At 34.2% G+C, this 22,617-nt stretch overlaps 1 protein-coding gene and 1 non-coding gene across 2 annotated transcripts in view; one reads left to right on the top strand and one right to left on the bottom strand.

Moving 5' to 3' along the window:
• CSMD3 (CUB and Sushi multiple domains 3) overlaps positions 1 to 22,617 on the bottom strand; it is a 1,236,222-nt gene that overhangs the window by 869,302 nt on the left and 344,303 nt on the right. The window lies entirely within an intron of this gene.
• Positions 8,752 to 8,858, top strand: LOC126010656 (U6 spliceosomal RNA). The gene has a single exon (XR_007496674.1). It is a non-coding gene; the product is annotated as a U6 spliceosomal RNA (small nuclear RNA).

Below are 22,617 nucleotides of genomic sequence, written 5' to 3'. Positions count from 1 at the left end.
TAAATACTGCTATAATTAGAAACATATTAAATGTGCCCATAATGCTTAACCCATATTGTTTTTATAATAATAATAACTCGGGGTCATTATAAGCATTGAATTAGAACTCATTTTACAGTATATTATTTTCTTTTTGTTTATCCTTATATATAAAAAAATTTAAGTCAAGTTAAGCCTAGATATTACTTAAACATTTCAGTTAAGTTTAAAAAAACTTAAAAACCTAATATAAATACCAATATCCACAAATATATTAACATTTTGTTCATTATTGTTTTTCTCTAATATTTAATATCCTTAACATATTCATAGCACAAGTAAATTGAAGAAACAAGAAAAATAAATATATGTTACAAAGTAAGAATTATTTAAAATTGTATGTATAAATGGTAAAACTCCACTTTATTCTACAAGTATCCTATATTCATCCATAATGTAAAAGAATAAAACATCTGATAAAGGATTAACATATAAGATATATAAAATACTAGCATAACTTACCAAGGTAAAACATTTAACCCCATCAGAAAATGGGAAAAGAAATGAACATTTTCTCAAAGAATAAATATAGATGGCCAAGAGGCACATAAAAAATGCTCCATAACACTAATAATCATAGAGATGCAAATCAAAATAAGATATAATCTATATCACAAATAATGGCACACATAACAAAAAATTAGAACAACCAATGCTGGCATGGAACAGGAAGAAACAAACTCTCATTCAATGCTGGTGGAAATGTCTTTTAGTCCAGCCTTTCTGAAAAACATTATGGATATTTCTTAAATATAAAAAAAAAAACCTCTGAAAACTGAGCTTCATTGTGATCCTGCAATACCATTCCTAGGGATATAATCTAGGAATGCAAAAACATAATACAAAAATGTCCTCTGTCCTCCTATGTTAATTACAACACTGTTGTATTAATTTAATATACAAAGTCCTAATGTTGGGGTGAGGCTTTTTTCAGCACTGCAAATGTAGCCCCTTGTCCAGAGAGTCTGAAAGTTGCAGGATAATGGCAGAGAGATTCACTAAAAGGAGGTTGAAGTTTCAGGAGTCAACTAGCTGCATTATATGGCCCTAATTGCCATGTGCATTTCTTCACATGACTTCTATGCTAAGCTTTTTTAAGCAGCCTCCTTCAGCTGCCCTCCATCCATCCTTGCTGCTTCTCCCTTGTCTTCTACCCTCAGCCGGCCTTATTATTTTCTATCCCAAACAGCAGCCCCTCCCAGAAGTGGGTGAGTCTGACCATCCAGATGAGATAAACCTGAAGTTGGGGAGGGACACACAGCACTATTTACAACAGCCAGAAACTGGAAGAAACAGGCCCAGGAGTGGCTAAAGAAACTCTTGTATATCTACACAATGCGATACTATGCAGCCATTAGGAACAATGAAGTCATGAAATCTGCTTATACATGGATGGACATGAAGATTATTATGTTGAGTAAAATGATTCAGAGGGAGTGACTTAAACCCAAGCAGAAGGAAAGAAGCCTGAGTACCACCAGATGCAGTCATCCCAAGAAAGTAGACAACAAACAAGCACAGTGAGGACCATGTAGTTTAGAATTGACTGAAATTCACAAATACTTTGCTCTATTCATAGTGTAATTTAAAGCAGAATGATATTGATAAATCAGCAGTAAATTACAAAGCAGGAAGAAGCAATCAAATTATATTTATTCCAAAATATATCTTACAAGTCTTATTCTTATAGATTCAGGACATAGGAAATTTGATCTATCTCTTCATATCTGTAGTGTTTATGCTTTGAGGAGGATAATGTGACCCTATAATTTAAAATAATAAACAGTATGAATAAGTCTCCCATAGCACTATCTTAAAGTCACAAGGGTAACATTCTGCTTCAGTGGTTTAAATGTGCCCTACTGGTGTGAAACATAATAGTACTTCTATGGACACTTAATTGACTATAAGGGACTGAGTTAGGTACTTAGAGTACAATTTCATTACTTTAATTGTTGTTCAGTGAAGTGCTCCAAAGTTTAAAACAAACTATTCATATAATATCTTATTTCTAAGAACAAAGAAAAAAAACTGTGGGAAATATTTTTTTAATATAGTCCTAATTTTATAGTAGATTAAGTAGAAAATTGGGGATACATTTTCAACAAAACTATCTTTATTGTTAGTCATATTTAATTAATGCAATCCTGTTGAAAAACAAAAGAGAATTCTTGGAAGTTAAAATAATTAGTAATGCACCTACAAGTAAGCTCACACTGTTTTCTTTATATAGTCTAACATCATGGCCATATTAAAGATGAAAGAAAAGAATAAAAAAGTTTATATAAGTTGCCTAAGACAATACAAGTAGAAAAAGTTAGACCTGAGATTCAAAGGAAGGTTGTCTTGATTCCAGGAAAAATATGATTTAGACCCTTTATAATTTTTTTGATTTTTATTGTGAACAAAGTGAATTACGAATCTTTCACAGTAATTTTAAGGTACATAGTGACAATGAATCAGGGGCATTCTACCACCAATGTTGTCCTTCCTCCACCCCTGTTCCCAGCATGCATTCCATATCCCCTTCTCTTGATCCCCAGACTGCTAGTGTAACTGATCCCCTCTGTGTATAGCTTGTAGTAGACTGGGTTGTTGCTGACTTTGGGTTTGGTGTTTAAGGCTGATTTTTTTTCTACTCAAAATTCATACATGTTCATACATTGGTCCTGGCACCATCCATTTTCCCCCTCAATTTATGGGGCAGAATAAGATGATTCAAGTTATGTGGTTTGGTTTGAAAAAGAAAAGAAAAAAAGAAATACCTGGGAAGAGTCAATCTAGATTCTAGAGATTATGAATAGACCCTTTTAAAGCCAAGAACAATTAAGATTGTAACGACAATGACATTTTCTGCTTCCTGTGTTTGTGACATAGTCTGTGAAATATAACTGAATGCATTTTTCATATAATTCCCAAAAATAAAGCTCTGTCACTCTTATTACTTGACTTATGTAAAGGAATTTTTTTCTACTTCAAGACAATAGTATTATTGGGTATCATAATTAAATAAAAATACGATTAGTTAAAGGAAAGTTGCTTTCTATTATAGGCTAGAGTCCATTACCAAAGTACCAGTAGATGTTGTCTCTTAAAAATGTAAAGAATCTCAATTATGGTATTAAGTAACTATTGTAGTTATTATAGAAACAGAAAAAGGCCTAAGATTTAAAAAAAAATGTGAAGAATTTGTTCAATGTTTTTCTCCTAATTTTTGATAATTCTCTACCAACGTCTGGTATTTGCAGCAAGAAAATGAATCTCTTAAGCTTCTCCTTTCAAAAGGACTAGTGGGGCCAGAGAGATAGCATGGAGGTAAAGCATTTGCCTTACATGCAGAAGGACAGTGGTTCAAAATTCGGCATCCCATATGGTCCCCTGAGCCTGCCAGGAGCGATTTCTGAGTGTAAAAAGCCAGGAGTAACCCCTGAGCACTGCAGGGTGTAACTTAAATAAATAAATAAACAAACAAATAAATAAATAAATAAATAGAAAGGACTAGTATCCAGAGAGATCATACAGGAAGTAGGAAGTTTGTCTTGCATGTGCCCAACCCAGGTTCAATCCTTGGCATTCTCAGAGTCTATTAGTAGTGATTCTTGAGAGCAGAACAAGGAGGAACCCCTGATAACAACCAGATTGTGACCAACAAAGGAAAACAAATAAAAACAAAAAATGTACAGTCACTCAAAAGGAGCAAAGGGTTCCTGAATGCTTGGGAAAGCCTGCAAAATGTTGAGGACACAATCAGATTCAGCTTGATGCAAAGAAAGTAATTTAAACCTACAATATATCTCCATCTCTCAAGACAACATGCTTTCTTGAAATCATTAGAATTCTATTTAACCTCTTACAACTAAAATATATTGATAGTGTCCTGGATGTTCAGGAATAGATGCATAATACTATAACAATCATAAAAATGATTCCAGCATTGCAATTTGTGTTGTGTCTTATTCAAATACATGCCACCATGTATACATGATAATATCAGTATTCTGCAGCCATGAAAATATATTTTCTTTTAAACCAAACTTTTTTTTTTTAATTTTGGAGGCTACATCTTGTTTTTCTTAGAGAGTACTTTTGTCTCTATACTAAGAAAACCTTTTTTAGTGCTCTTTCAGCACCATGTCAAACTAGATCCAGCCACATGAAAGGCAAGGGCCTTACGCCTTTTACTGCCTCTCTAATCCTCAAAATAGTTGTTTATGAAATCTGTTAAAATTCTACTTGATTTCAGATGACTAGTGTGTGCCTCAAATTGGCCAGACTGAATAAGAATTTATAGTTTTGATGCAATAAAAGGTCCAAGATAAATGTCATAAAGCAGGGTGATTGTTTATGATATGTTAGAGCCCTATATTAATACTCTCTTCTTTCCAGCTCTCATAAGCCCATTGAAGATGTCTCAGCCATGTGCCTATTTCAAATAAAGATAGCAAGTTCCACATACAAGTTAAGGTAATGAAATTTCCCAAAATATCCCGCTACTTCCAAACTATATAGTCATGTGCTATATATGAGCACATCAAACTAGATCGTTGAGTCACTGTTTAAGAGCCCCTAGAAATAACTTGATAGGACAACTCTAATTGAGTGAGAAATGCCTATTTCTGAAGTCACTGAAATGTCAGAGTTCATTTGTTTCGACTCATACCTAGACCTCGACTGTCACTAGATGCTGGTTTTTCACCACTATTCTTTCATTAAAAGCGTCAATAATTTAGGTATCACTATTGCTTTTTTATGTATGATGGCATAATGGAGGGAATATGGAAAAGAAATATAATAAAAAAATTACTAGCCAACTATTCTTTTTCAAGGCATTCCCAAAATATAATTCAACAACTTGTAGAGTACTATTTAGCAAGAAGTTACAGTTCCTGACAAATACTGAAAAGCAAGTGCATTGTCTGAAATGCACAGTATGCCCTATATTGGTAAGATCAATTTGGCCTAAATAAGTCAACCAATATTATCATTGAAAATCTTATAAACGGATCCTACTAATTTCTATTTCTAACATTTCAAGATCATTCAAATATTTAAAATATTCTAAGTAATCCCCCCTCCCGACACTCTCAATGTTCTCTTATTATATCTATTGGCCTAAGAATGTGGGCTGTTTCTGCTCCCATAAAATCTGTTTCATACTCCTTTCAATTCTTTTTACTAATTTCTATTAGTAACGACATTCCAAACTTGTACTTTTTATGTTTTAATTATATGACTCATTTCCTTTGACCTTATGTACCTATATGGCTTCAACTAAAGTGCCCAAAATAACTTTTATTCTTAAATTACAAATCTCTTAAATATATTACCTAATCTGTATGATTCTATCTATACTTTTCTGTTATATTTCTTGCTCATTGTAGAATAAGAAAATAATTATAATGTTTAAAATTGCATGTTTATGTAATTCAGATGCTTATAATCATGTTGTGTCTCCCAACCTTCCAAAGAACCTTCGTGTAAAAGCCAAATATATCAGTAAAATATGCCAAATTTTCTTAATTTGGTAATATTTGGAATTTTTACTTTCTATGGACAAAAACATAAGCTATCATTAATATAATTCACACAGGGTCCTTTACGTATGATTATTTACTTAAACTCTAGAGATTATATATGTGTTTTTTTTCTTTTGAGACACTTATAAATCTTTCTCATTATTTCATATTTTTTAATCTTTACAGAATTTGGTCTATTTAGACAATCCTTTAAAGAACATCTTTATGATAAGTGCATTTGGAACATACAGATTATGCATTTCATCATAGAAAGGACAAGGTTTCTTGAGGAATGCAAAGGACAGAGTTTTATTACAAAGGAATAGAAAGGTCATTCTTACTATTTTACCTAAACTCCAGTGTCCTCAATTTAGGCATTTCTCTCAAGGAGAGGCTTATTGACATAAATATCTTAATTTTCTACAATTTGACCTGAAAGAAGTGAGGTAAGAGACTGTACAAACATTGAATTCATCTCACTGAGGTGACAAAATAATGTCCTTTGTATATGATGAGATATTCTTCTTCCTCTACAAATGTGAAAATGTTGCCAGCCAGTTTATAAACTTACATACAGGGTAAAACTTTTTAACTAACTCTTGACAGTGCATATGACACATTCTTATCACTCTAATTCTACACAAAATACATTTATACATTCAAGTATATGTGTACATGGCATACAATTATATGGTAATGACTTTTAAGACTTTAGAAAAAATTGTCCATGACTATGAAGTTTGTTATAGATGAGCTATTATTGTCAATGATAATAACTGTTTTGTTTGTATATTCTCATTAATTCTTATATGTACCAATATTGAATGATTTTTCATGGAAAAAAAGCATTTTCATAGACTATCTTAGACTTGCCTCTAAAAAGTGAATTAAAGTACAAATACACAAACATTCACTTACAAACACACAAAACTTTTTGATTTCTAGCAGTCTGTCACCACAAAATTCCTCTGCATATATGAACCAACCCTAATCTCATTGTTTCTCTGAAACTGTAATGCATTATTAATTCCATCTTTTAAAGCAAGTGTGCCTGCAATTATAATTATCTTTCTAAAAAAGAAAATGCAACAGCTGCACCTATTCTGAAAATGGATCCTTGGAGAATGCAATTAAGTTATTTCAATTTGGAAACTGAGTATTAGCAAGAGCTCCGGGATGTGTAAACTTAAGGCAGACCTTTCAACTAGGTTTTTGTATGTCATTTGTAGAAAACCTTACAAAACAGAAAATTAGAATGTTCATTTTGCATGCTCCAATCAAAGGCATAATAAATGTAATTATGTATTACATAATCTTGCCTTCTATACTTAGAACACTTGGATGACAACAGGCATAGAAAGATAAGGCTAAGTGTTTAACACCTTTATGAAACTCTTCTTACAGCTTTATTTTTGTTTTCTGAGCAATAAATTGCATTATAGCCCTAAATATATTGCACAACTGTGCTTACATAAAAATATCATATAAAAGGGCTAGAGAGATAATAGAGTGGATAATGTGCTTGTGTTGCAGCACTGGTTCTAGGTTTAATCCCTAGCTGTCTATCCTTGAATAGACATCCCTGAGCACTGTCAGGAGAGTTCCTGGAGAGCAAAGCCAGGAGTAAGAACTGTGCACCATTGAGTGTAACCAAAAAATAAAAAAGCTAACCGCCAAATTCCCCTAATATGGAAATAAAACTGTGTAAATGTTCTAACTCAAAGGAAAAATATTATAAGCCATGTATGATTTTCTATTAGCTATGAATTCAAATGCAAAAATTCTCTAATTTTATAATTGTAAATTTATTTTGTAGAAATGTAATTAAACACCGTTTAGGTTGAACTCTAAACAGTTAAAATAATATGCTGAATAATTTCAAACATGTACTTAATTTTATTTCAAATTATTTGTTTTCCACTATAGCTGACAGACACTCATACAGTTAAAATGATAAGTGCATGGCTAAAAATATGTGTAGCAAACAAACATATTGAAAATCAGGTTAGAGCAATATAGCATATGATAATAATAATTGAGAAATAGTGATAACATTTTCAATTAAAATAGAAGTTTGGCATTTAAAGTTATTTAAGTAATCATCTAGAATAATTATTATTGACTTTATGAGTAACTTATTGCAAATAATCACACAACTCTGTATAAATCTTCAAAGAATCTTACTACTTACAAGCAAATACCCATTATTTAAAAAGCAAAATGCATTACTGAGTTTAAATGTCTAATAAACTTGAACTAAATTCCTTTCATTAAAAATGTGTAACTATTAGCATAAGCTTTTCTTCTATTTTTAAATTATACAATGTACAGTCCCTCATAATCTGTCAACATTTTAAACTCCGAAAATATATTAAATGATCATCTCCTATGTGTTAAAATATTCCATGCATAAGGTCACAATGAAAAGAGTTTCAATACACATATTTTATCAGAAGTATCTGGCTTAGGTAATTAGAACCATTGATGATTTATTTCTCATCAAAAGATAGCACTTAACACTCATAAAAATTCTATTTACTGAAAGTAGTTATATCAAAGTGTTTTTATTTTCAATAACATTAACAATATAATTTTCTTGTTTAAAGACACCAATTTATTTAAATTTTTGGACATATCCTGTAGTGCTCAGTGCTTCATTTTGTATCTGCACTCAGAAATCTTGCCTGTAGTGCTTAAAGAACCATATGGATACTTGGGTCAGGTACTTTCAAGGTATGTGTCAAACCAGTTTCAATGCTCAGTACTTCATATCATAAATAGGAGACAACCTTGAGCTTAAAGCTATGAGTAAAAACAATCACCCAGTGTGAGAAAAATAAATTAAATAAAAGTTACGCATATTAAAGGAAAGTAATAAATTAAAAAAATAATTGAAGAGCTGTGTCTGGGTCTGTGGTGCAGCAGTAGGGCATTTGCCTTGCATGTAGCTGACCTAGAACAGACCTTGGCTTGATCTTCCAGTGTACTATATGGTTCCCTATATGGTTTCCCAAGCCAGGAACTATTTCTGAGTGCATTACCCTGAATAACCCTTGAGCGTCACTGGTGTGGCGCCAAAGTAAAACAAAATCAAAATAATTTGAAGGGCATGACATAGTTTTAAATGACAGCACATGTAGAAAATATAATATGTTCCTTAAGAAGAACAAAAATGTCTACAGTTAACATAAAAGCCGTGCTCGCTTCGGCAACACATATACAAAAATTGAAACGATACAGAGAAGATTAACATGGCCCCTGCGCAAGGATGACATGCAAATTCGTGAAGCGTTCCATATTAAAACAAAAAAATAAAAGCCCAATACTATTGCTCTACCATTTTACCAAAGATAAACTGATAGTGAAAATAGTAACTATGACTGAAACCCAACTACAATTATGCTTGTAATCATGGTGCTTAGGCACCATTGACTGCTCCCTCTTTCCTAGTGATCAAAAGTCAAGGAAGATTCCAGGAAAAAAGAGTGTGGCTACTCACCTTTGCTCCCTGGCCTCACATGTCTTCTAGAACATGTACCCCATCGCAACATGTAGTAAGAATACACTTCAAGCATGTCAATGGGGAATCAATGCAGGATAACTGCATACATAGAGAATGAAGATGGCAGCTCTGATGACCCAGAAAGTACCAAACACATAGTTAACCTCTCAGCAAGGAGTTTAGAATAGTAATATGTAGGATGCTCATAGAACTCAAAGAAACAATAGATCAAGATAAAGAGAACACAAAGATAGAAATCACAAAACTCCAAACTGGAATGACAGGACTGAAAAACTCAGTAGATGAAATTAAACACTCAATGGAAAGCCTCTTCAACAGAATATCATCAGCTGAGGAATGAATTATTGAGCTGGAAGATGAGATGCAGAACTCTATACAGCAACAGAGATTGGAAAAGAAGCATAAAGCAAATGATCAGACAATGGAACAACTACTTAAATATTGTTAACAGATGAAAATAGAAGTCCTTGAGAAGTTCAAAGAAACAACATAAAAATCATTGGAGTCCAGAAACCCAGGATGAAAACCCCCAAGAAGAATCAACAGTCAAGGACATCATTCCAGAGAAACTCCAAAGACCATGCAACCAAAGAGTTGCAAGACTACATGCCTTAAGAGTACAAGCTAAAAGAGACCCTAAGAAAAACACCCCAAGACACATCTTAGTTACAATGATAACTTGGAAGAAATACATATATTCTTGGACTCTAATAATATTCCATGGTTAAACCAGGATGATCTAGCATATCTAGACAGATACATCAGTACTCAGGAAATTAATCAAGATTATCCCCCAAAACAAAATCCCAGGCCTGGATGGATTCACTAATGAATTCTTTCAAACCTTTCAAGAGGAACTTCTATCAATCTTCTTCAGGCACTTTCATTACATTGAAGAATCAGGAATATTCCCAAATAGGTTTTATGAAGCTAACATTACCGTGATACCAAAACCAGACAGAGAGGCTGAAAAAACAAAACAAAACAAAAACTACAGACCAATATTCCTCATGAACACAGAGGCAAAGAGCCTCAACAAAATTCTGGCAAATAGGATCCAATACCTCAGCAAGAAGGTCAAACACCATGAAAAACTAGGATTCATTCCAATAATGCAAGAATAGTTAAACATTCATAAATATATCAACATAATACAACATATAAAGAAAAAGAAAAATTAAAATCACATGATCATATAAATAGATGCAGAGAAAGCATTTGATAAAGTCCAACACCCATTCTTGATAAAAACTGAGCAAGATGGAAATGGAAGGAAGTTTTCTCAATATAGTTAAGGCCATCTACTAAAAGTCAATGGCAAATATTATCCTCAATGCAGATAAAATAAAATCCTCTGCTTTAACCAGGCCTAGGAAGGGGGTGCGGGACATGGGTCACCCCAGCACCCCCCTACCTCCTTCCTCCGGTACTCCAGGGCTTTGCCTGGCCACATGGCGGGGCAAACCAGCGAGATGGGTCCCTTGGAGGAGTATATGGGTGTTCCTAGGCTTGCCCCATTTCCATCCCATCTCCAAAGAGAGGGTCTGGGGAAGGGGGCTCTGACCTCCCAGTCTTCAGGCTCGGGAAGAACCTCTTTCCTTCCTGGGAGCTGAACTGGGAGGTTCTGCCAGCATGACATTTGGCAGCCCTCTGCCATGCCAAAGGCTGCTTTAACCAGGCCTAGGAAGGGGGTGCGGGACATGGGTCCCCCCAGCACCCCCCTACCTCCTTCCTCTGGTACTCCAGTGCTTCGCCTGGCCACATGGCAGGGCAAACCAGAGAGGTGGGTCCCTTGGAGGAGTTTATGGGTATTCCTAGGCTTGCCCCATTTCCCTCCCATCTCCAAAGGGAGGGTCTGGGGAAGGGGGCTCTGACCTCCCAGCCTTCAGGCTCGGGAAGAACCTCTTTCCTTCCTGGGATCTGAGCTGGGAGGTCCTGCCAGCATGGCGTCTGGCAGCCCTCCGCCATGCCAAAAGCTGCTTTAACCAGGCCTAGGAAGGGGGTGTGGGACATGGGTCACAATAGGTTCTGGCATTAGTACTTATCAGGGAAGTTTCCTTATTAAAACTGTTTATTGCGAACATTATAAGAAATATATGGATATCATTGTGTTTCAACTGCTAGTCATTTTCTGAACATTGTCTATGTGCTCTTTTTATTCCTTTACTCTCTCACTCCCATCTCTTGTTACCACACATTCAATCATTTTAGGTACTAATAATTTTTTTTTGGCCAAGGTGGATTATGTATCTTTCACAGTAATTTTTGGGTGGAGTCTGAAGCTTCAGCAGGCAATGCGTCACGGCAAGGTTTCATGCTGTAGGATTTTTGGCCAAGATAAGGTGAAGATGCAGCCTCGGTCACCCCCCACAGACTTCTCTCTCCTTCCTCCTCGTCCCAGGGTTATTCCTGGACACCTGCTCAGGGTCCCAGCAAGTGGGTTCCAGTGTGGTGCAATTTGAAAGAGACCCCAGGTTTCCTTGCTCATGCAAGGGGCTGGGAGGGGACTGCTGAACTCTCAACTTCCAGCAATTAGAAGCAAAAGCCACTCGGGGAGTCGGAAGCTTCAGTAGGCAACAAATGGAGGACATGGCTCCATGCTCTCTTCGTTTGTCCAATCACAGACCAAAGTGGTGTCTTGGAAACACCCCCCTCCCTCTTGACTCTTTCTAAAACATAAAAGGGTCGTGTATCTCCTTTGTATATCTCAGATGTATTTCCTTAACATCTATAACTCTTTTCAAATATCCTCATATAGTGACAATTTTGCCCACTGGATTTGTTATTTGATTGTTTTATTTTCCCTCTTTGAGATCTGTTTTATAAGCAATACTGGTAGAAGAGTATCTGTATAGATTTCATGTTTGTACCAAGTTACGGGGAATGTTGGACTTTATTCGTCAGCACCCAGATGCATCAACAATATCTTGTGGCATTGCTTCTCTTTTGCATAGGCACATTAAAATGGGGGAAATAATACATATGCAAACATCTAATAGAGATGGGGACACAAATTTGGTAATGTAATTAGGCCTTTTACCCTGAACATTGGCATAATGATTTGGCTCAGGCCTCAGAAGAATGGGCATCGCCCATACACAACTGAACAATGGATACCATCTATGGAAACAACCACAATTGTCTTCAACATTACCAGGATCCAAGCCTCTACCAGGGAAGACCTACCACTGCTTTGGCAGTGACTTACTCTAAAGAATGCTCCCAACACCCAGACGACTCAGCAACAGTCTGCATGCAGGGCAGATCACTCTGCATTCAATGGTATGCTGAAACTAGAGGATGCTCCACATCAGCCTGACATCGATGTAAGTAATGCACAGAATCCAGAGTCTTTAAATAGCAATAGCACAGAGGGTAGGGATTTTGCCTTGTATGTGACCAACTGGGTTAGATCTACAGCAATCTATATGGTCCTCTGAGCCTGCCAGGAGTATCCCCTCAGTGCCGCTAGGCACGACCCCAAAATCAAAACCAAAATTAAACAAAGAAAAGTCTTCATCTGGAGACAACCAATATCATGAAATAAAGACATCTTTTACTTAAATTAAAAAAAAAGAAAAATGGTACGATTATAAAATACATAAAGTAAATAATGATTCATTAGCAGAGCTAGATAAGACTATAACAGATAATGTTTTTAATTTTAATTATTATAAACAGATTATCATGAATTTTAGTATTTATATATAAAATTGATAACCTTTTAGAAAACATACTCAGCATTACAAGGGTTCTATTGCATTACATTTTAAAAAAATAATAATGAAACTATAATTTATTAACAATTCTGTTATTAATTGGGAAGTCCAAGTAGAAAACAAATTTAGAGTAGAATAAGAATTACAAATGTAAAATTTTCATTCAATCAGTATGCTATCATGATATATTTGCAAAAGCTGTTATAATATTTTTAAATGCAGTGTTAGAAAGAAATAATTCTGAACTATTAGGAATTAAATTAAAAAAATCAGCTAGGACTATATTGTTACGTTTTGACATTTTGCTTTAATTATAATGACAAAATACACAAAAACATAAATGCGTACTAGTAGAGTAGATATAAAACTGGTAAATTCTGAATAAGATAAAATCTTGGTTTCATTTACTGTCTGGACTATGATATTATAGAATAAATTAGATATCTAATCATAAGGGTATCTGCCTAAAAAGCATATAGACTTCCATAGTTTATTTCAACTAATTTTCCCAAAGATCAAAAAATTGAGATAACACATTAACAAAAAAATCTTTTACAACAAGAGCATTATAGTAACAAAATAGAGACAAAGGGATTTAAGATAAACTCCCAATTAACTAACATTTAGAAGTTAATAAATATCCTTTTATGCAAAATAATTGATGTCAAAATCACGTATATTTGAGGAAATGAGGAATGATTCACGTTCGGATCAGAAAGAAATAAAGCAGCAATATACATTTATGCATATACTGCGTTTAAAGAACATAATTCAACTTGAACTTCTAGTACCGATTAAAACCTAAGAAATAAAACAGTGGTCAGATTATGTGAGCTTGAGTATGTCCACCTAAGTTATAGAATGAATTCTCAAGGGACAGCAAAGCCATATTTAGTAAACATGCACATTATAATACTCTTATTCAATATTAATGACTAAAGTGCCTAAGTATAGAATCAGATGCACAAAGAGACATGTCAAATAGTGCAGAGATTATGGTGCTTGACTTGCATGTAGCCAACTGAGATTTGATCCTCTGCACAGGTCTAAAGGCACCTGAGCACATTCAGGTCTGATCTCTAAATAGAGAATAAGTATGCCTTCAGCTCCATTGTTTGTAGTACAAAAATTAAAACAAAACTCAAATAAAATAAAATTTTCTAGTATGTCTATATAGGACCAAACCATGAAGAGAAGCTAGTTAGCATATAGAGACTGTTTCCTCTTCATTAAGGCAACAGGAAGAGGAAATTGTGTGAAAGAAAAGGTTTAAATGTTTTGACTAGCTGATAATTTAACTGTGGAAAGGACATAGCATAAATTAAATATTTTTACATTGTATCTAAGTATTGCAGGTTATTGAGTTTCAGGACACTGTCATATTATAAATGAAATATTTATTTTCAATGGAAGTTTTTCAGAATGAACTCTTTTTTTTATTGTGACTGGTGTGCTTCACACAGAATTATTTATGGTACATAGTGACAATGAATGAAGGGCATTCCCATCACCATTGTTGTCCTCCTTTTTTAAAAAAAAATATTATTGTGAGCAAATAGATAGGGATCAGGATATTATTAGAAATAATTATTAGCAATTTCTAGGATGAAAATTCTAAGTGAAATATAGAACAAAACTATGAGGAAGTGTGGAGTTAGAAAACACATTCTTAGCAAAAAAAAAAAGGCAGGAACGGTGGCATAAGTGGTAGGGTATTTGCCTTGCATGCGCTAACTTAGGACGTGCTAACCTAGGACAGACTGCAGTTCAACTCCCTGGCATCCCATATGGTCCCCCAAGCCAGGGGCTATTTCTGAGCACAAAGCCAGGAGTAACCTCGAGTGTCACCAGGTGTGGCCCCCCAAAAAGAAAAAAAGACATTTTTTAATTTAAATATTTAGTTTTTTTTAAGTAAAATGAAATTTTATTTTTGTCTTGAAACTTTGATATGCCTCAATAGATCTCTGACACCAAATTTGGATAGGAAGTCCATATCTGCTCTGCCTCTATATGGTTTCTCTTGAGCTTGGAAGTAAAAAACACAAATGCTTCTCACTGGCTTCTTCTTTACCCTTCTTCCCAAATCAAGTCTTCCTTTCACCTATATTCTTTTATTATAGTTTTTTTCTATAAATTTTTTTATTATTAACATAATTTTTTATTTTGATCATAGTGGCTTACATATTGTTGACAATAATATTTTAGGTACATATTTACATAAAATCAGGGGGGATTCCCATCACCGGTTTGTCCTCCCTACTCCTCCGTTTTTGTCCTACCTCCCATATCCTCTTCCCTCACCCCCAGGGCTGCTAGAATATGTGGTCCCCTCTGTATCTAGCCTATTACTTAGTAGTCTTGCACCTGTTTGGTCCTGATGCCTCCCTTATTTCCCCCTCTAATTGGGAGGCAGGACTAGGTAGTTCAAGTTATGTGGTTTAGTTTGAAGAAGAGAAAAGTAATAAACTGGGATAAAAGTCTAATACGCCGAAAATAAGCGGAATTCTTCTAGAGGCTCTCGTCATCGGTTTGAGAGACGAAGGAGAAAAAGAAGGTGAAACACTCCACCACTACAAAAAGAAGTGTCAAATATCATTAAGGACTCCAACAATAACGCTAAGCACCACAAAAACAAAACAAAACAAAAACAAAAAAAAAAAAACGCCATGGTCTTGAGATAAGAAACATGGCAGAGCACATAAAGAAAGAAGAGAACGGGCCGGAGAGATAGCATGGAGGTAAGGCGTTTGCCTTTCATGGAGGAGGTCATCAGTTCGAATCCCAGCGCCCCATATGGTCCCTCGTGCCTGCCAGGAGCAATCTCTGAGCCTGGAGCCAGGAATAACCCCTGAACACTGCCGGGTGTGACCCAAAAACCACACACAAAAAAAAAAAAAAAAGAAAAGAAAAGAGGAGAATAAAAGATAAGTATAAGTGGGGGCAACAACTTCAATAACCACACCAAAACAGAGAAATCAACCAAAAATAGATAGGTAAATAAAAAAAATAATAATAGTACATGAAGATAAAATAATATATGAAAAATAAACAATGTTTTGTGCTTTTTGCTTTTTTTTTCCCTCCTGCCCAGGCACAGTAAATATTGGGGTCATTCGAAAAGGGATTCACATGGCCTAAGAGATATGGGGTTTCTCCGCCTTTGGAGTATATTGTCATGGGATCAACTATAGACTCTGTTCATGATCCTTTACTCTCCCGGTGGTGCTTTTGTGGTGTTTGGAAGACTTCTGCTCCATCCTGGGTGATACAATCAGACCTCTGTATCTAGAGATCTCAGTATCTGCACAGTTCCAGGGGTAGGACTTATGATGAGTTTTATAAATAAATTATTTGAATCACCATGAGATAGCTACAAAATTTTTTATGATTGAGTTTTAACCATACAATGTACAACACCTTTCACTAGTACACACTTCCCACCACCAATGTCCCTAGCTTCTCTCTCACTTTCCCTCCTGCCTGCCTTAGTGGCAGCCATTTTTCTTCTCTCTCTTCTATTATTTCTATTCCTTTATACACTGAGGTTTGTAATATGGTTACTAAAGTGCTATTATGCATATCATATTTTCTCCTTTGAGCACTCAGTACAGAGAGATCATTTCAGCTATCATTGTCACAACAGTTCCTTTTCTGCCCTAACTCACTCCCCCAACTTTTTGTGGCAAGTTCCTCATCATGGACTACTGTTCCTGGCTGCCATCACTATTAAATGAAGTCATGAGATTTGCTTATACATGGATGTATATCCAGAAGATTGTGCTGAGTGAAATGAATTAGAGGAATAGGAATAGACAAGATGATTGCACTCATTTGTCAAATAAAAAAAAAGTATCACACTAATATAAAAACAAAGTACATCTTTTATTTATCAAAAACAATTGAATTAGTAAAAAGCTTTTTATCACAGGAAACCATACTGGCTAAGATATTACTGAAAAGCAGCATTTAGTTCAGGAGCAAGTCACCATGATTATACGCTGGCTATGCATCTTAGAATACTCAGAGATGCCCTTTATCGAGATTCTAATGCAACTGGAATTTTTTGGTGTTATGGAGTTATCTTCTACAGAACACTGCCTTGTATTATGGGGAATATGACATATAACATGAGTTATACATTATACAAAGTAACTTTTCCTTAAATATATATGTATATATATATATATATATGATTGGTATAAAGTTTATAGACAAACATAATAAGTTCATAGTTATAGCAGGAGCTATGTTTTCCAATGACTATTCATTAACCATTATCATCTCTTTAAACATAAACACAATGCCTTCCCTAAAATACACTATAAAATATTTCAGCTAATGGGGCCAGAGAGATAACATGGAGGTGGGGCATTTGCCTTGCATGCAGAAGGTCGGTGGTTCGAATCTGAGCATTCCCTGTGGTCCCCTGAGCCTTCCAGGAGCGATTTCTGAGCATAGAGCCAGGAGTAACCCCTGAGTGCTACCAGGTGTGGCCCCCCCAAAAAAAACACAATAAATAAATAAATAAATAAATAAATAAATAAATAAAAATAAAATACTTCAGCTAAAAGTAATTTTAGGAATCTACTGTCCAATTTTTACTTAAAAATTGAGGGCATTCAGTAACATATAATATTTTCACTGCTGTACTTTATAAAAGTTTCATCTGTTACTATGTATACAATTTAGACTTTCTTGCAAAACCATGGTATAGCATAGCAAATTTTAAGAAATGGAAATTGTTACATAAATATAATATAGAATATAAATTTAAACTAGCCTGAACCTAAAATTGTATGTTGATCCTTAGATATAATTATGCTTCACAGACTTTGAAATATTAGATATATAACACATAATGTGGCATATAGTGAAAATACATTTTTAGTGCTTCCTAATATAATTATGCTCCATAGATTTTGAACTCCTAGATATATATTACCACCTAATATAGCATATAGTGAAAATACATTTTTAGTACTTCCTAGTACATGTGACAATCTGGAATCATGAAGACATTATGTTTAGTAAAATATACCAGAAATAAGAGGAGAAATATTGCATGATTCAATGTCTGTGTGATATCTAAAAATTACTCTACTTCTTGAATGTGGAATATATTACAGTATTAACCAAGAAGTGAATAGAAAGAAAAATAGATAGTAGCTACTCAATAACTTTAAAATGATCCTTTATGCAGGTGAAGCAATTTTAGTCTGGTATAACTGAATAGCTCAGTAGCTAGCAATAATGTACTATACACATACAAATCTATTTTAGACAAAATTTATTGCCAAACTATCTTGGCACCAAATAACTAATACAAAATTATACTTATAATATATTTAAATAAGTTATCATTTTGATTAGTATAAAATCTGATAACATGTCAGGTAGGATTGTCTATTATGTTTATTTTCGAAGAATAAAGGTACTGGCCAGTCTTCTATAAGAAATTTGGCATTTACTTAGACAATGCTCAGACATCGACCTGCTCAAAAGAGACTTCCCTTAACACTGAGAAGACTTAACAACAACAACCTGCTTACAGGACAGGGCTTCCTGCATTGCCCTTTAATGGTGAGGTGAAATGAGAGGACGCTCCACATCCTGACTTCTATGTAGGATATGCAGATTCCAGGATCTTTTATACAGAAACGTGATACCAACAACAGAGACTGTATGAAAAGTGTGTTGGCACTACGCGATCTAACTTGCCTGGAGCCTAGAGTTGGTCTTATGCCAGGAAACTTCAGGGGTAGGGTCTCTTTGTATTTAGGCCAAGGTTATTCCTTTCCATGCCTCTCATATTTTGGTGGGCCTATGCAAACAACAATTGCCACTCTAACACCGTTTTTACTGTGCTCTTTTGACTCTAATCCTTAAAAAAAAAAACACTTAAAATTTGAGGTTAACTTAAGCTAATATGCATGTACAGGGAAATATAAAAAATACTATGCCTCTAATATTTAAGGAGTTATGTAAGTTTTATGGCTTTAGATTGCCTTGTGTGCTGTTAAGAAATATTATAATGTGTTACAATCTGGGGACTTGAGGGTCAAAGTAATTGTACATGGATTCTATTTTGTTTGTCTTAATGTTCTTAGGCTGAAAGTTCGAAGTTCAGATATCAGCAAGGGGACTTCTGAGAATTATGTTATGGGTGATTGTCCTTCCACTGTAACTTTACCTTGTCCTCTTTCTTTGCATCTTTGTTCTCATAATTAAAAATAAAAAAAATGAAAAAAAATGATTCAATAAGAAATTGACATTGACAGGTGCCGGCGAGGTGGCGCTAGAGGTAAGGCGTCTGCCTTGCAAGTGTTAGCCAAGGAAGGACTGTGGTTCAATCCCCCAGCGTCCCATATGGTCCCCCCAAGCCAGGGGCAATTTCTGAGCCCTTAGCCAGGAGTAACCCCTGAGCATTTGGTGTGGCCCGAAAAACCAAAAAATAAAAAAATAAAGTAAGAAATTGACATTGAGAGTATCAAAGAAAATAATAAAATTGAACATGCCATTCATTATTAGGTGACATATATATTAGATGTGCTCTGTTTAGATGAATCTCACCTAGCAAATAAATTGAATACGTTTATAAGTTCAAATTTGACTTAGTAATAATAACATTAAATATTTATTAGTACCAAACTAGTTACAATATACACAATTAAAATAAAATATAATACATGCTTTTTCATTTTAAGTTGAATAATATTAACATGTCTTATGCTATCCAATTTAAACAATATGTTTTGCCTAATATTGATTCTGATAACTGTAATTATTCACTTTGTGATTTTTTTGTGGCTTGCAAATTTTGATTCTACAGTACTAAATGTAAAAATGTTTATGTTGTTCATTCTAATAAATTTTAGATTAGCTCTCAATACAAAACCTTTCAAAATGTCGTATTAGTTTCAGCATATTAACATTTCTCCTAATATTTCTATTGTTTTTGTGTGTCACACAATTCAAAAGACAACTATTTAGAAATAGATTGAAGTAATATCAATGTAATTGATGTTACTCATTCACTAATATCATTCACAGCTTGTGATCACAAGTCATTACCTGCTTATGTGCAAATACAGCACTTAGAAAATAATGAAACATTTTAGTTCTTGTATTCAATAATCACCCCTTCATATGTTACTTAAATTTCGTTTTCCTTATAGATTATATCATTTTTATAACATTTATGTTATTAATTTGTTCCTGAAATTTTATCAACGCTAGCACCATTTTCTTTGCCTATTGTTAAACAATTTTACCTCTCAAATTGATTAAAATATATCTATGTCTATTATCCCCGTCTGAGCAGTATTGCTTGCAACCATTTTGATAACTATTAAAAAGTTATTTTTATTTATTATTTTTAACTTCCTTGCTTTAGTACTGTTTAAAATATTCTATATGGGGGCCCGAGCGATGACGCAAGCGATAAGGCATCTGTCTGCCTTGCTCGCGCTAACCTAGGACGGACCTCGGTTAGATCCCCAGGTGTCCCATATGGTTCCCCATGCCAGGAGTAACCCCTGAGTGTCACCGGGTGTAGCTAAAAAAAAATCTACATAGAGACTGACACTATAGTACAGCAGTAGGTAATTTGCATGAGGCAAACTAGGGTTTTATATCTGCATCCCATATGGTCCCCTGAGCCGTGCCAAGAGTAATTCCTGAGCACAGACCCAGGGTAAACACTAGCACATCCAGTTGTGGCCCTCCAATAATGTTTTATATACTATCACCTACAATATACCCCTCAAAGAAGTATTCTATCAACTCAATATTATTGAAACCAATGAGAAATTTCTAAGATAGTTTTCAAATATAAATTTTATTGATGAAGCATTGCAATATATTATAGGTCGGGTACAATACTTATTATAATTAAATATTTTAAACTATCATTACCATCAAATTCTTTTCCATCCATTCCTATTTCACGACCCCAAATTTATCCCTCTCTGGTAATAAACACTATGTACCTTAAATATTACTTTAAAATATTTGTAATTCACTTCGACCCAAATAATTTTTTTAAAAAGTACTCATAAATTATAGATAGCAAAGTGTTTGTTTTGGATTTTATGTTTGTTCACTTGCTTTATTTCTATATATTTAATGTGAAGTAACAAAATATTTGATTTGTCCATGTGACATGCTATGTACCAGAATACATCAAATTCTATTCATCTTGTAACAAAGGGAAAGATCACACATTTAACTTTAGAGATTAGTACTTTCTGAAGTTCACCTTATTATGTGATTTTGACACAGTTTATCAGTCTACGTTGACATATTTTTCTCACGTAGATTCCAGAAAATATCTTTCTTGACTTTCTTCCATACTCATTTGCTATTTCTTCAAATTCTTTTATTGTTTCCTCCAAAATTTTTTGATTTGATATTGTCTAAGTAATCCAGGACTCACTTCTTATCTTTTAAATCTTTTAAATGCTTATTATTTTCATACCTGACATTAATAAACCCTTATAGTTTTAGATTAATTTAGATACTTCCTTACACCTTTTATTTTGCACAACTATTTGTACATCCAACTGCTGACCTAAAATCTTCACCAAATATCAATTTTCTTAAACTTATAGCATGCATAATTAAGCTTGGCATCAGCTCTCCAATGTTTCTAATGAAGAATCTTCTCAATATGCACTAGTGTAATTTGAATCTTCTCTACCATTTAGACCAAAAACGATAGCTCTCCTGCAGCCTTTTCTGTCTTCAATTTTACATATAATAAAATAGAAAATTATTTTAACCTTCTTGCAAATATCTAACCATTTTTCATTCTCTACATTACCACTTATGTATTTCATAATTTAATCTCTACATTACTACAATACAATATTTTTCTCTATCTTTGTATACATTATGGTGAAATATTATATAAAAGAACAAAATTAATTCTTTTAATCTGCTCACCTCAGTAATATGCCCAACATTCTTTAATGCTTCGTTACTCCACATATTAATGGCCAAATAAGGGCCTTAAACACATTGGCTCTCTAATTCTCTAGTCTATAAGTTCAACTACTCATCAGTCTTTAGACACAATATTCACATAGTTACAATAACTGTTTCTGTCAGTTTTTCTTAATTATTTTGCTCTCATCTATTTTTACATAGGATTATCTTTAATAATAAATATTCTTATATATGTTATTTGATAACTTTGCTCAAATCTAAATTTTTCTTTATTTTAAAGTATCAATTTCACTTCTAGGCTTCTGTCAAAAAATATTCATGGAAGAGTGGGGAATAATGAAATGTAAAGGTTGAAGATTTTAAAAATGAGGAAAGGTTCAGGTTCCTTGCTTGTTCCTTTCTGGTTCTTATCCTGGATCCAGTGGCTTCACAAGCATCTCTGGATATAATCTTAGAGAATCCAAGCACCATTGGGGTGACTTGGACAATTCTGACACTGAGAAACTGTAGCAGCATCACATCCTTGAGCCCTTGTATTGAAGGGGGACCAGTATTGCTGTAAGTGGTCTCTTGGGTTCCTTAAGCATCACTGGAGCCATCATATATTCATCAGCCAAAAATATTTGTAGAAGTATAATTTTCACAAGTTTATAATTTTTGAGGGGAGGCATTCCCAGCAGTTCTCAGAGCTTATTCATGGCTCTGTGTTTAGAATCACTCCTGGCAGTGCTTAAAAGACTTCTGAGGTAATGAATATTGAACCTAAGTGGGCAGAATGAACACTCTACACATTGCACTCTCTGCAACCCCTAAAATAATTTATATGAGTTCTAATTCGCTGTGTTACCCAAAAAGAAAAAAACCTACTTGTCAA

The sequence above is a fragment of the Suncus etruscus genome, chromosome 5 (assembly GCF_024139225.1).
Source record: "Suncus etruscus isolate mSunEtr1 chromosome 5, mSunEtr1.pri.cur, whole genome shotgun sequence".
NCBI lineage: Eukaryota > Metazoa > Chordata > Mammalia > Eulipotyphla > Soricidae > Suncus > Suncus etruscus.
The sequence above is the reverse complement of the archived record's forward strand: the minus strand, read 5'-3'. Positions and strand labels throughout refer to the sequence as shown.